Here is a 12,452-nt window from a genome sequence, read left to right as displayed (position 1 = left end):
ATCAGGAGTGTAACATAAGAGAAGCACTCCAAAAATAAAGACTGTCAGCCGCATCCATATACTTCCTCAAAGGAGGGGCTGCATTTAAAAAAAAATAAATTTAAAACCTCTATCATGCCTTTTAGGGTCATGATAAATACTCAGTGATTATCACATATCTATGCTACTACAATTAAGTTGGAAGACTATTTTAATAGTTACTGCTTCACATTGACTGGGATATCCATTTCCTTCCAACTCAATAGAGCAGTTGCATCAGACACAGACGGATGGCAGCTACTCTTATGGAAGTTAACAGTATATTAATTAATGTTTTTTTTTTTAATATTTGTTAGGATATGAATTGTTATTTTAAAGATTTTTATTTATTTATTTGACAGAGAGAGAGAGACAGCGAGAGAGGGAACCCAAGCAGGGGGAGTGGGAGAGGGAGAAGCAGGCTTCCCGTGGAGCAGGGAGCCCGATGCGGGGCTCGATCCCAGGACCCTGGGATCATGACCTGAGCCGAAGGCAGACGCTTAACGACTGAGCCATCCAGGCGCCCCTAATTAATAGGTTTTGGAAATAAATTTTAAAAATTGACTATGCTGTCCTTTCTCTGCCTGTAAAAAAAAAAAAAAAAGAGGGAGGAGGGTATGTTGCCTTCCATTCTCATATATTTGCATTTTTGGGGAAAAAATAAAACCCTTTCTTCACTCATTCTGTCAAGTAGAATTTGTGTAAGAAATTATAATGTACTTACTTTTGTGACTACCCTAAGGAAAGGCATGGTAATTTATGGATTGCAAGACTAAATACTCTATAATGGCATATTTCTGATGAAAAAAAGCAATATTATTAAGCAAATTAAAAACTTTTTTTTCAATTTTACACATAAGGCCTGATTGATCAGTGGCCTATGTATACTTTCAAATAAATGCACTGAAATGAAAAAAAAAAATGAATTAATGCCCGAAGAGATACGCTGTTTGGTGTTTCACAAGAATGATAATGTTCATTTCCAACTCTTATGACAAACATCTAAAAATGACAGATCTATATTAGGAATGTTTTCCTTTCATCTGAACGAAAGAACACCATCAGAGATAACATAGTATGCAGAAAGAATACAAAATTAAATAGTTAAAAATTTCTAGTAGCACAAATAATTTACAGAAGATTGAAGGATCATGTTTTATTTGTACTTAAATATCAGTTAGATAATGAAAATTTTAAAATTAAATAGAAAGAGCAACATGTTGAAGCTTTAATGGAATCTTAAAGTGACATATTTGCAGATCAATCAAGCAAAATAACAAGCTGTTCTTTAGTACAAGTACAAACAAATATGAACTAATTTCCAATACTATGATCTAATCAATTGCAGAATTTAATAAACTGATTCACATCCTCTCTTCTTATCCACTCAACTTATAATCTTTGCCATGTTTGAACCTGGTACTAGAATGAACCTTACCAAGGCACTGAACTATTTGGTATGGGGCAACAGGCTTTAATAATCAGTATCTAATTGTGACCTCATAAAATATTCTAAAGCATTACCCATCATCTACTATTCTATCTAATAGGTATGTATTAGTAAAACATACAATGATGATCAGATGGTCTCTATACATATTCATTTTTTGCAATACTATTCTATGATGTTTACGTCTGATCTCCCCAAATTGCCTATTGCCCAGAAGACTGTAATCTGGGCTGAACCTGGGCAAATATTACCCTTTGGTAGGGGATAGCACATGAGTTATAGCTACAGGTGGTCCTTCAGGTTTTCATTTACAGAGAACTGCAATTTACCTACCATTTATTGGTCTTTCTTAGAAGTCTGCTTTTAGTATTTGGAGAAGTGGGGACTGATACTCAAAATATTTAAACAACCATGTCTAACATAGACTCTGATTTATAGTTGCACAAATCAACAAAGCAAAGAAACAAAAATAGCTTGTTCACAAAATTAAATTACTTTAAATAATTCTGCTAAAGGAATCATATTCAACATTTAGAACAACATGCATCTTTAAGAGTTTTATTTCATAAACACGGACTTCAGTGCCTAAGGAATAATTAAAATAGTTAGCCTTGGAGTTTGCCTAAATAATTTAGCATTTAAAAAACAAATAATGTGGGCGCCTGGGTGGCTCAGTCATTAAGCAACTGCCTTTGGCTCAGGTCATGATCCAGGGTCCTGGGATCGAGCCCCACATAGGGCTCCCTGCTCAGTGGGAAGCCTGCTTCTCCCTTTCCCACTCCCCCTGCTTGTGTTCCCTCTCTCATTATGTCTCTATCTGTCAAATAAATAAATAAAATCTTGAAAAAAAAAATAAAAAGCAAATGTCCTCTCACAACATACAAGAATTGTAACTAGATGAGCTAAGATGACAAAACCTATACTCCTAGATTTCTAAATTCTAATGACCTTCATGTACTCTTCCCATCCTTTATCTTCCTTTGTATTCTCTGTATGATATATAAAGAAGATTTAATGTGATATGGAATATAATTGTGTACAATAATTATTCCCCTGCTAGAGAACATGATGTCTATCTTGAGTTTTAGATGTGTTCATATTTTGTAAAATGTGATAGAAATTATTCAGCAGCTATCTAAAGATAAAGACATTATATTATAAAAGATGTTATATTTATTATAGCACATCTGTTCAATCAATTTATTTTAAAATCGAGAATGTCAGCCCTACCCCAACTATGATATTTATAGATATAAAAATCATATGCATGGGGTTTTGTAAATATAAAATGGCATATAGCTAGCAGACTCTGATACATATTCTCCCAATTCATCATTAAATCATATACAAATAAAAAAGGATGAAAATTTAAAATAGGATTGAAAACTAAGAGAGGTAATATTTTCACAGATATTAGATGACCTCCAACACCATTAGACAAATAAATCCTGACTGAGACAATCTTACACGGAATAAAGAGGCATAATGTCATAAAACAGTGATTCCTGAAAATAGTCAGGCAAACATTTAAACCCTCCTCTCCTTTCCAACATTGTTTCAAAGACCTAGGAACTACACCACCAAGAAACTGGCCAGCCACCTTTCACTGATGGTTCTCAAACATGCTATGCAGGATCACAGAATTAATATAAGATTTTATAGAACTTAGGTGAAAAGTATTTTTCTGGACAAAAAATATCAATATGTATTTCTAATTGCTACTATTCCCAAGTGATGTAAAAATTTCTAACATTTCATGTGTGAAATAAGTAACAATGCATATACACAAACCTATTCATACTAAAAATGGAAGGGATCAAGATGTAAGAATCCACTATGAAATTAAGGATTGAGGTATAGAAAACTATGAAATTAATACATAGCTCTTAGTTTTGAGAGATTGATAAGCAGAAGGCAAGCAAGAAATTATACAACTCAAATAATATCTTTAAGAGGGTTAATATATTGAAAGTTACACCTTAGAAAAAATAATATATTTTTATTTACACAAGGCCCACAACACTTAAAGATTTTTGTGCATTGGTCAACGTAAGAAAATCCCAATTTGTCTCACAAAGTAAAAGAAAGTAATACAATGAAATCAGAAATTAATTAGAATTGTTTTTAAGTCTTACAAATCAACAATACAAAAACAAAACAAGCATTCTCTGTAATAAATCCAAGGCTAAAATAGGAAATAAAACAGCAAATAAAGTCTATTTGGAAATTATGGGCCATCAGAACTGTACCCATTAGAACTCATGGAATGTAACCAAAGCTATACTCTGAAGAAATGCCAAAGACTTAACTTCTTTTATTATGAACCAAGAAAAAATGTTAAAAACTAAACTTCATACTGAGTAATAAAAATGGCATAAGAATATATATTTAAGAGAAGATATAAATTAATAAAAATGAAACAGGAAAAAATGAATGAGTAATAAGAAATCAGGAGACAAAATTGGTATGCTCGATAAATAATTCTTAAGGCATTTTTAACAATAAATATATGAAAACATATATATGTATGTATATATACAGATACAGATACAAAATAATATTATATAGCCAATTTACTTCAGCGATATGTTACCTTGATATTCCATGATAAAATAGTTTCTAGTAGTAAAGCAATGAGGGTTGAAAATTACAAAGCCTTATAAAATAAGTCTACTTGATTAATGAGTTAATAGAAATCATCTCCATAGATACAGCATCCTATATGATAAACTTATAACCTACATGCATTTCTTATAAACCAATCATAAACTGGAAGAGGTAGAGTATTTCTTTAACATGGTAAAGAATTTGTGACTAAGAACAAGTGCTGTTCTTGTCAATAATGATGGACAATAGAAGACTTGCCAAACTTTGCCTAAGAGTATAGGGAATCTAAAAGAGGAAAATAAATTCTAAAAATTTATAGACAGAAATGCTTTTAACAACCTCATTTGTTTGGATTTGTTTAGACATTTCTATTGAAGTATAATTATTGGAATGATCCATCATTTCCATTTTAGCTGTTCTACCTGTGGTTTGTATTTTTATTCCCTTAAAAGTGCCTTTCTAAGAGCAGAAGTTTTAATTATGATTATGTCTAATTTATCATTTTGTTCTTTTATAGATCATGCTTTTGTTATCATATGTAAGAAAATATTTTATCCTATATTTCACTCTAGAAGTTTTATAGTTTTAAGTTTCAGATTTGGGTCTGTGACCATAGAATTAAACTGGTATCAGGTGTGAAGTGTTATTTTGTTTGTTTATTTATTTATTTATTTGTTTATTTATTTATTTTTTGCATTTGGATATCAAGCAATAATTGTTGGAAACACTATGTATCCTCCCCTGAACTGCCTTTGCACTTTTGTTAAGATCAATTGTCCATATATATAGGGTTTATTTCTGGATTCTCTATTCTGTTTCATTGTTCTATTTTTCTATCTTCCTGTTTAATTCCACACTGTATTGAATACAAAAGCTTTATAAGTCCTGAAATAAGGCAATTTGCTTTTCAAATTGTTCTTCCTTTACACATTTGTTTTAGGTTATATTAAGTCCTTTGCATTTCAGTACCAATTTTAGTATTTCAATGTCAATGTGTCATTTTCCACCAAAAAAAAAAAAAGCCTGCTGTGATCTTGGTTGGGATTGTTGTTATATCTATAGATCAATCTAGGGAGAACTGACATCATAACAATACTGAGTCTTCCAATTCATAATCATATTACTTATGCCTTCTTTAATTTCTCTCAGCCATATTTTGTAGCTTCAGGTTTTGAGAATTCGTGTCAGATTTATTCCTAAGCAACTTACATTTTTTGATGTTATCATAAACAGCACTGGTTTTTATTTAATTTTTTTTATTGTTAATACAGTAATACAATTGATTTTTTGTGTAATAATGTACACTGTAACCTTGCTAAACTCACTTATTCTGGGAACATTTTGTTGTTATTGTTTTTGTGGATGTCATTAGATTATCTTTATAGATGATCATGTCATCTACAAATAAAAGTAGTTTTTATTCTTATTTCTGATAATGGATACCTTTTATTTCTTATTCTTACCTTACTACACTGGCTAGAACTTTCCCATTATTTTGAATAGATGGTGAGAACAGACACGTTTGTCTTGTTCCTGATTTTAGGAAAAAGAAGCATTGATTTGGCACTATTATGGGTGATTGTTACTAGTTGATTTTTCATAGATGTCCTTTATCAGGTTGAAGATGTTTCCTTTTACTCCTGTTTGCTGATTTTTTTTTTTACTAGAAATGTATATTGAATATACTCAAATGCTTTATCTACATGTGCTGAGACAATTATATGTTAATTATATCATATAATAAATTACATTGATTGATACACAGATATTTATACCAACCATACATTCCTGGAATAAACCTCACTTGGTCATGATTATGTATTTTTTGGGTATGATTTACTAAAATGTTTATAAAATTTTGCACAATTTTTAGTTGGTGTATTTGCCCGTAGTTTTCTTCTTGTAATGTAATTTGTCTGCTTTTGGTGTCGGTGTAGTGATGGCCTAATTGAATGAGTGAAAGTGTTTCTTCCTTCCTCTCTAATTTTCTCTTTAATCTTCTTCAACTTGTGTAGAATTTGTATTATTTCTTTCTTCAATGTATGATAGAGTTTATAGTGATACCACTTATACCTGGAGTTTCACTGTGGGAAGGATTTTAAGTACATATTTAATTTATTTAATAGACACAGGGATATTCAGGTTCTTTTTGTCTTCTTGAGTAAACTTAGGTAGTTTTGTGTCTCTAGAGGAATTTTTAAGTTATGTCTAAGTTATCAAAAAGATGTCTATAATATTCCTTTAATATGCTTTTAATATCTTTAGAATCTGGAGAAATTTCACCAGTCTCATTTTTGATATTGGTATGTGTGTGTTTGTACTTTATTGTTATAGATCAGTCTGACTAGAGTTTAATCAATTGCATTCCTTTTCTCAGAGAATAACCTTTAGTTTCACTAATTTCATTATTTTTCCATTTTTCAATTGATTTTGACATCTATAATAATTACGTTCTTCTGCTTACTCTGGGTTGATTTGCTCTTCTTTTTTCTATTTTTTTTTTAAAGATTTTATTTATTTATTTGACAGAGAGAGACACAGCAAGAGAGGGAACACAAGCAGGGGGACTGGGAGAGGGAGAAGCAGGCTTCCCGTGGAGCAGGGAGCCGATGTGGGGCTCGATCCCAGGACCTTGGGATCATGACCTGAGCCGAAGGCAGATGCTTAACCATCTCAGCCACCCAGGCGCCCCTCTTTTTTCTATTTTTTTTAAGTAGAAGTTGAGGTCATTGATCTGAAGCCTTTCTCCTTTTCTAATATAGGCATTTATTCCCTGTAAATAATGGCTGCAGTTTTGCATTTTTTTTTTCCAGAGCCTTCTTCTATATCTCCTTATGTCACAAGAAGTCAAGAAGACAAATATTTTTTTTTTTTTTTTTTTTAAGATTTTATTAATTTGACAGAGAAAGAGACAGCGAGAGAGGGAACACAAGCAAGGGGAGTGGGAGAGGGAGAAGCAGGCTTCCCACTGAGCAGGGAGCCCGATGCGGGGCTCGATCCCAGGACCCTGGGATCATGACCTGAGCCGAAGGCAGACGCTTAACAGACTGAGCCACCCAGGCGCCCCAAGAAGACAAATATTTTAAGTCCAGGTCTACATCCACATTCACCACACACACACGCACACACACATACACTCACACAAACACTAGATAGATGATAGATAGATAGATAGATAGATAGATAGATAGATGATAGATGATAGATAGGCAGACTGATTTATATGGAACTTTAAATATGTATATAAAGAACAATTATAATCATATCTTATATAATGGTGTATTCCAAAATAAAACCACATGTTCTGTCTATGCTTAAATCACTGGTAATTTTACAGACATCACTGAAGATTAGTGATATCTGGGTAAAGAGGTAGGATGTTACAAGCATAGTAACAATACCACAGCAATAGCTAGCATTTGTTAAGAGCACTCAATGTGTGCCAGAGACTATGTTATGTCTTTTACTACGTGATGGCTGTATTAAAACCCTATAACGTAGACATAGTAACATTATTTTATAGGTAAGAAAACAGGTTGACATAGGCTAAACTAATCTGCCCATAATTCCAGAGCTAAACATGGCAGGGCTAGTGTTTTGGCTCAAATCTTTTTGACTCCAAGTGTTTCTAAGGGAAAAAAAAAATCATTTTATTTTTAATTTAAGTCTTTCCATGGTACCAGTCTATGGCATTTGTTCGATTTTCATTACTGTATGTGAGCCTAAAACTCAATTGGAAGAAATCTTTCATCAAGAGTTTAACCATATCTCTCCTATATAATAGGAGAAAATTCTACCATCCGTGAAAATTGCTTCCTCCAATAGAGCAAGTCATCTGAGAAACCATCTTCTTAGAGATTGCAGAAAATTATAGAAATGTCTCTGTCAGTCCCCAAGTTCTTCCTGAGGCTAGTTTCTTCCTATACCTTTTGAATTGGTGTATTAAAACCTTTTATTTGCTTTTCAGTTTCCTCTTGATTCTTGCTTTACAGGTCTTCCACCTTGAAACGAGTGCAGGAACCTTCTTATTAAGATTTTTCTCCTTTCCGTACATAGACAAACAAACATAGTCATAGCCTTAAATTCACTGATGACTGACAAACATTAAATATTCTTAGGCCTGACGGGTGCTATTTGCCCTAAACCCAATTACTCAGAAACCTTGTGGGAAGATATATTTCTTCATGCAAAATTCTCTAGGTCTGCAGTACTATTATGGTGGTAATAAAATCATTTCTTTTTCTTCCTTCCTTCCTTCCTTCCTTCCTTCCTTCCTTCCTTCCTTCCTTCCTTCCTTCCTTTCTCTCTCCTCTCTCTCTCTTGCTCCCCTCCCTCCCTCCCTTCCTTCTGTCTTTCTTTCCTAGAATATTTTTATCTATACAAATTTATCTATAGAAATTTGTAATTTAACCTTGGCTAAGAGTCACAATGAAGCAAAGCATGCCATTCTTATCATCAGCAAAATCCTGACACCACTTTATTAAAACCCTAGACACAGAAATGCCCTCAATTTTGAAGTGAGCCTGAGTTTACTACCAGTCTCTGCATAGATTACCCCCCACTCCCTACATATGACATCAAACTCTTTAAGTTTTAGGATCACTAGTGAACCTTCCTAGGCTACAGAAATGTATCCCTTACCTCTTCAAGAGCAGATTCTTTGTACTATATTAGTGGTTCTCAATCATGGTTGATTTTGCCCACTCCCCCAGAGAGTTACTTGGCAATATCCGGACACATTGTCAGTTGTCACAACTGGAAGAGGGGGATTGCCGCTGTTACCTAATAGAGACAAGCCAGTCATGTTTCCTACAAAGCTCAGGTCAGACTCCATCTCCCCCACCACCAATTACCTGGCCTCAAATGTCAACAGTACTAAGATTGATAAACTCTGTACTAGATCACTTCCTACATTAGGAGTTTCAATCTTTGTATGGAAATGTGTCCATGGGAAGTAGAGTTGCCTAAGAATTTACAAGACACTGAGGAAAATTTTACTGGTTCTAGTTCTCTACATACTTACCTGAGTCTGCCCAGCTATGCTAGATGTTAATTGTGTCTCTGGGATGCAAAGACATAAAGGCATGATGAGAACAAAGAATTCAAAAAAAGCTTCATCAGTTGCCTAATTCCACCATGGTTTTAGTTCTTAATCCCAGCTTTGGTAAACTGGTAAATCACAAACACTGCTTTCAGCCCTTTAAAGCTCAGAATCAATCACTCTAACTAGGTAACCAAAAGAGAACTTTGGATCAAATCTATTTTATCTGTCTAGAAGTGTTAAAACTCTGAATGCCTCCATAGATACTCTGCAAACTGTAGGTGTCCATAGTCCTATTAATTCCTAATGCTTGTTTATTTAGACATGCTGCTCCATGTAACTACCTAGGTTACTTGCCTCTCTTGCTCTTGAAGTCGTATGAGTCGGCCTAGGCTTCATTAAATACAACTCACAGAAAAATTTTAACAGACCACCTTTCTTTTTGCCCCAAACTCACATGCTTATTTTGGCTTCCTTGTTCTCTCTAATCAAAAAATAATAAGAGCTAGAGGGAACCTAATTTAAAAAAATACTAAAGAAGAAAATGATCCAAGAGCACCTTGTCTAAGTCTACTTCCCACTCATTGGAGAACTGCTGCCAGGCTGTATTATTGCATTCTCTTCCCCCAGAAGAGCCTTATTGTCAACTATAAATACTTCTCAATCACTTTGAACATTCCTCAATGTGGGCTCAAGTCATCCACAGTAATGCTTTCCTCCTCAAAACTATTGTGGAGGTGAGTGAAGAGAATGTTGCTGAGCACCCTCAGAGCTTCCTAATTAGTCAACATCATTTCAAAAATTTGACTAATAAAATAAAGAATGTGAAGCTTAACAACTGGCAAGGTTGAGAGATAATGAATAAAAATGTCCTATTTATTAAACCAAAGAAAATATACTGAAACACAATTGGAATTAATATTTGGAATATTATTGTTTCTGATTACAATAGGCACATTAAAAAATATACCCCCGACCCACAAATACACACAAGTCTGCATTAGATGGGTCATAGCAAAAAACAGATAGAAGAAAATATTGAAATATAAAAATTCATTATATTGCTATTAGGAACAAATATAAAACAATTATTATATATAGAGAAATAAATGTTCTCCTTTATGCAGAATACTTTAGTATTTTACAGTACACTTAACTCACAAATAGAAATTAGAGTTTTATCATATCCCAAGGTTAAAGATTTAGAACTTAACAGATATTAATGCACTCCAGATTATTCTTTAAAAATAACACAATTCCAATAAATGTATCAAAGAAATTTTATTAGAGTACTGACATAATAATTCTAAAGTTCATCTCCATAACCTCAAACATGTCACTTGTCTACCACTAGAGAATCATTTTAATAAATTAAAAACAAAGAGGTGGATTTTTATTTGCTGTCATGGGGAAATGTCCAAGATATATTACATGAAACAAATAAATCCAAAAGCATACAAACAGAACTTAAATCAGTACAGCTGGTATAATATTATTTGAGAAGAAAAATGTATTCATTTATATATGCACAGAAAATATCCAGAATAATACAGAGCAAAGTGTTAACAATGATTTATTTCTAGAATATGGTTCTGGAAAGGATAAGAGGCAATAGAAAACAAGATAGTGGGAAAGAACCACTTTTATATATGTATATACATAGTGCATTTTATAATTAAATATAGAAACTGGGTAAAAATGATAGCCAAAAACATTTTTAAAACATGAATAATGAAACATAATTTAATCTATTATATTAATTAAGCAGTATGATAAAAGGATTAGGAAAATAAAAATAGAAGAGCATGTGTATTCATATATATTTGTATATATATGGAAACATATGTGAATACATAATCCATGCACATAACACATAAATATACATGCATAAAAAATATGTAACTATAAGTATTCAATGCTTTTTAAGTTCACAAAAACAACATTTCATAGCTGTGAGTAAATGATAAATGAGTTTGGGAAAGTGGGTAACATTTTTGATAACAAAAGTTAGTTGAATTAATGATTTGCATGCAAAAAATAAAACCATGAAACTATTAGAGGAAAATAAAAATTATTATTTATTTAATATTTTCTGGAGATAACCTTTGTACCATACAAAGAGTCAGAAACAATAAAATAAAATATAGAATTTAAATATATGAAATTAATTTTCTAATTACACAGTCAAAATCCCACCTAAAATAATTAAAAGACAAATGACAAGCTCTGAAAAAACCATCTGTGATGTTTATAGAAGCGAAAGGATTAATCAACTAATTTAAAATCAATCAATAAAATTATGAATTGGCAAAGAACATGAACATAAAATACAGAAAGTAAAATATACAAAGGCCAAACAAATATAAGAAATTAGATATATAGTCAGTAAAGTGATGAACATTAAAAAAAAAAAAATACCTTTTGATCTCAATTGGAAAAGATCACTGCCAAAATTTAAAATACCATTATAAATTTTTAATCATTAAGTATATTTAGAAAGACATAGTGCAAGAGTGGCCATCTTAAGTTTCTTTATTCCCACAATGTCAAAACAACCACTAAAACAAAACTGGAACCTGTGTACAGTAAAGTCATATAAAATATTATCCACTAACTAAAATTATGTTGTAAATGAATACTTATTGATGTATAAATATGCTCACAATAAAGTAAAAATTACAGATTATAAACATTTTGCAAATTTATGTAACAAAAATACAGAAATATGCTAGGAAAATGGCAAAAAAAGCTGTATCAAGTATTTTTTCTCATTTTTGCCCTTTCATTTTATCATGTTGAACATGAATTGTATAATAAAATGGCATATTAATGAAAAAAGTCAGTGAGGAAAATGTATATTACAAAATGGGGTACTTCAAAATCTATACCCTAAAGGTAATCCATAGTTTTAAACTTCAAATAATAAAATAAGCTTACTAATTTTTCAGATAAAAACTTATGAAGAAACTTTTCAAAGAAGAGAATCTAATTATTCTTAAAAGTTAGAAAATAATGAAGAGATGTAAAATTTGGAATGCAATCATTTATTCATTCAGTAAATATTCTTCCAATAAACATATAATACATGGAATGAGGCACTGGAAATACAAAGTCAAGCAAAAATAGTCATATATTATCTGCCCTTGAGTACACAGAATTGGAAGATATTAATCAAATCATTATTTTAAAAAAAGTGGTGGTAAGCAAGAATAAAATACTGTGGTTTGACAACACAAGGATTTCAGCAATGGCTTCTTGAGGAGTTGATAACTAAGTGGAGTGAGTAGTACCTAGGGCTGGGCTTATACAACAATGTTGTCAAAGGAGAGAGCACAA

The 12,452-nt window shown here is 32.1% G+C and overlaps 1 protein-coding gene across 5 annotated transcripts in view; it reads right to left on the bottom strand.

Moving 5' to 3' along the window:
- LRRTM4 (leucine rich repeat transmembrane neuronal 4) overlaps positions 1-12,452 on the bottom strand; it is a 714,892-nt gene that overhangs the window by 684,092 nt on the left and 18,348 nt on the right. The window lies entirely within an intron of this gene.

The sequence above is a fragment of the Phoca vitulina genome, unplaced genomic scaffold (genome assembly GCF_004348235.1).
Source record: "Phoca vitulina isolate PV1807 unplaced genomic scaffold, GSC_HSeal_1.0 scaffold12, whole genome shotgun sequence".
Lineage (NCBI taxonomy): Eukaryota > Metazoa > Chordata > Mammalia > Carnivora > Phocidae > Phoca > Phoca vitulina.
Note: the sequence above shows the minus strand (reverse complement) of the source record. Positions and strands in the feature narration are given on the sequence as shown.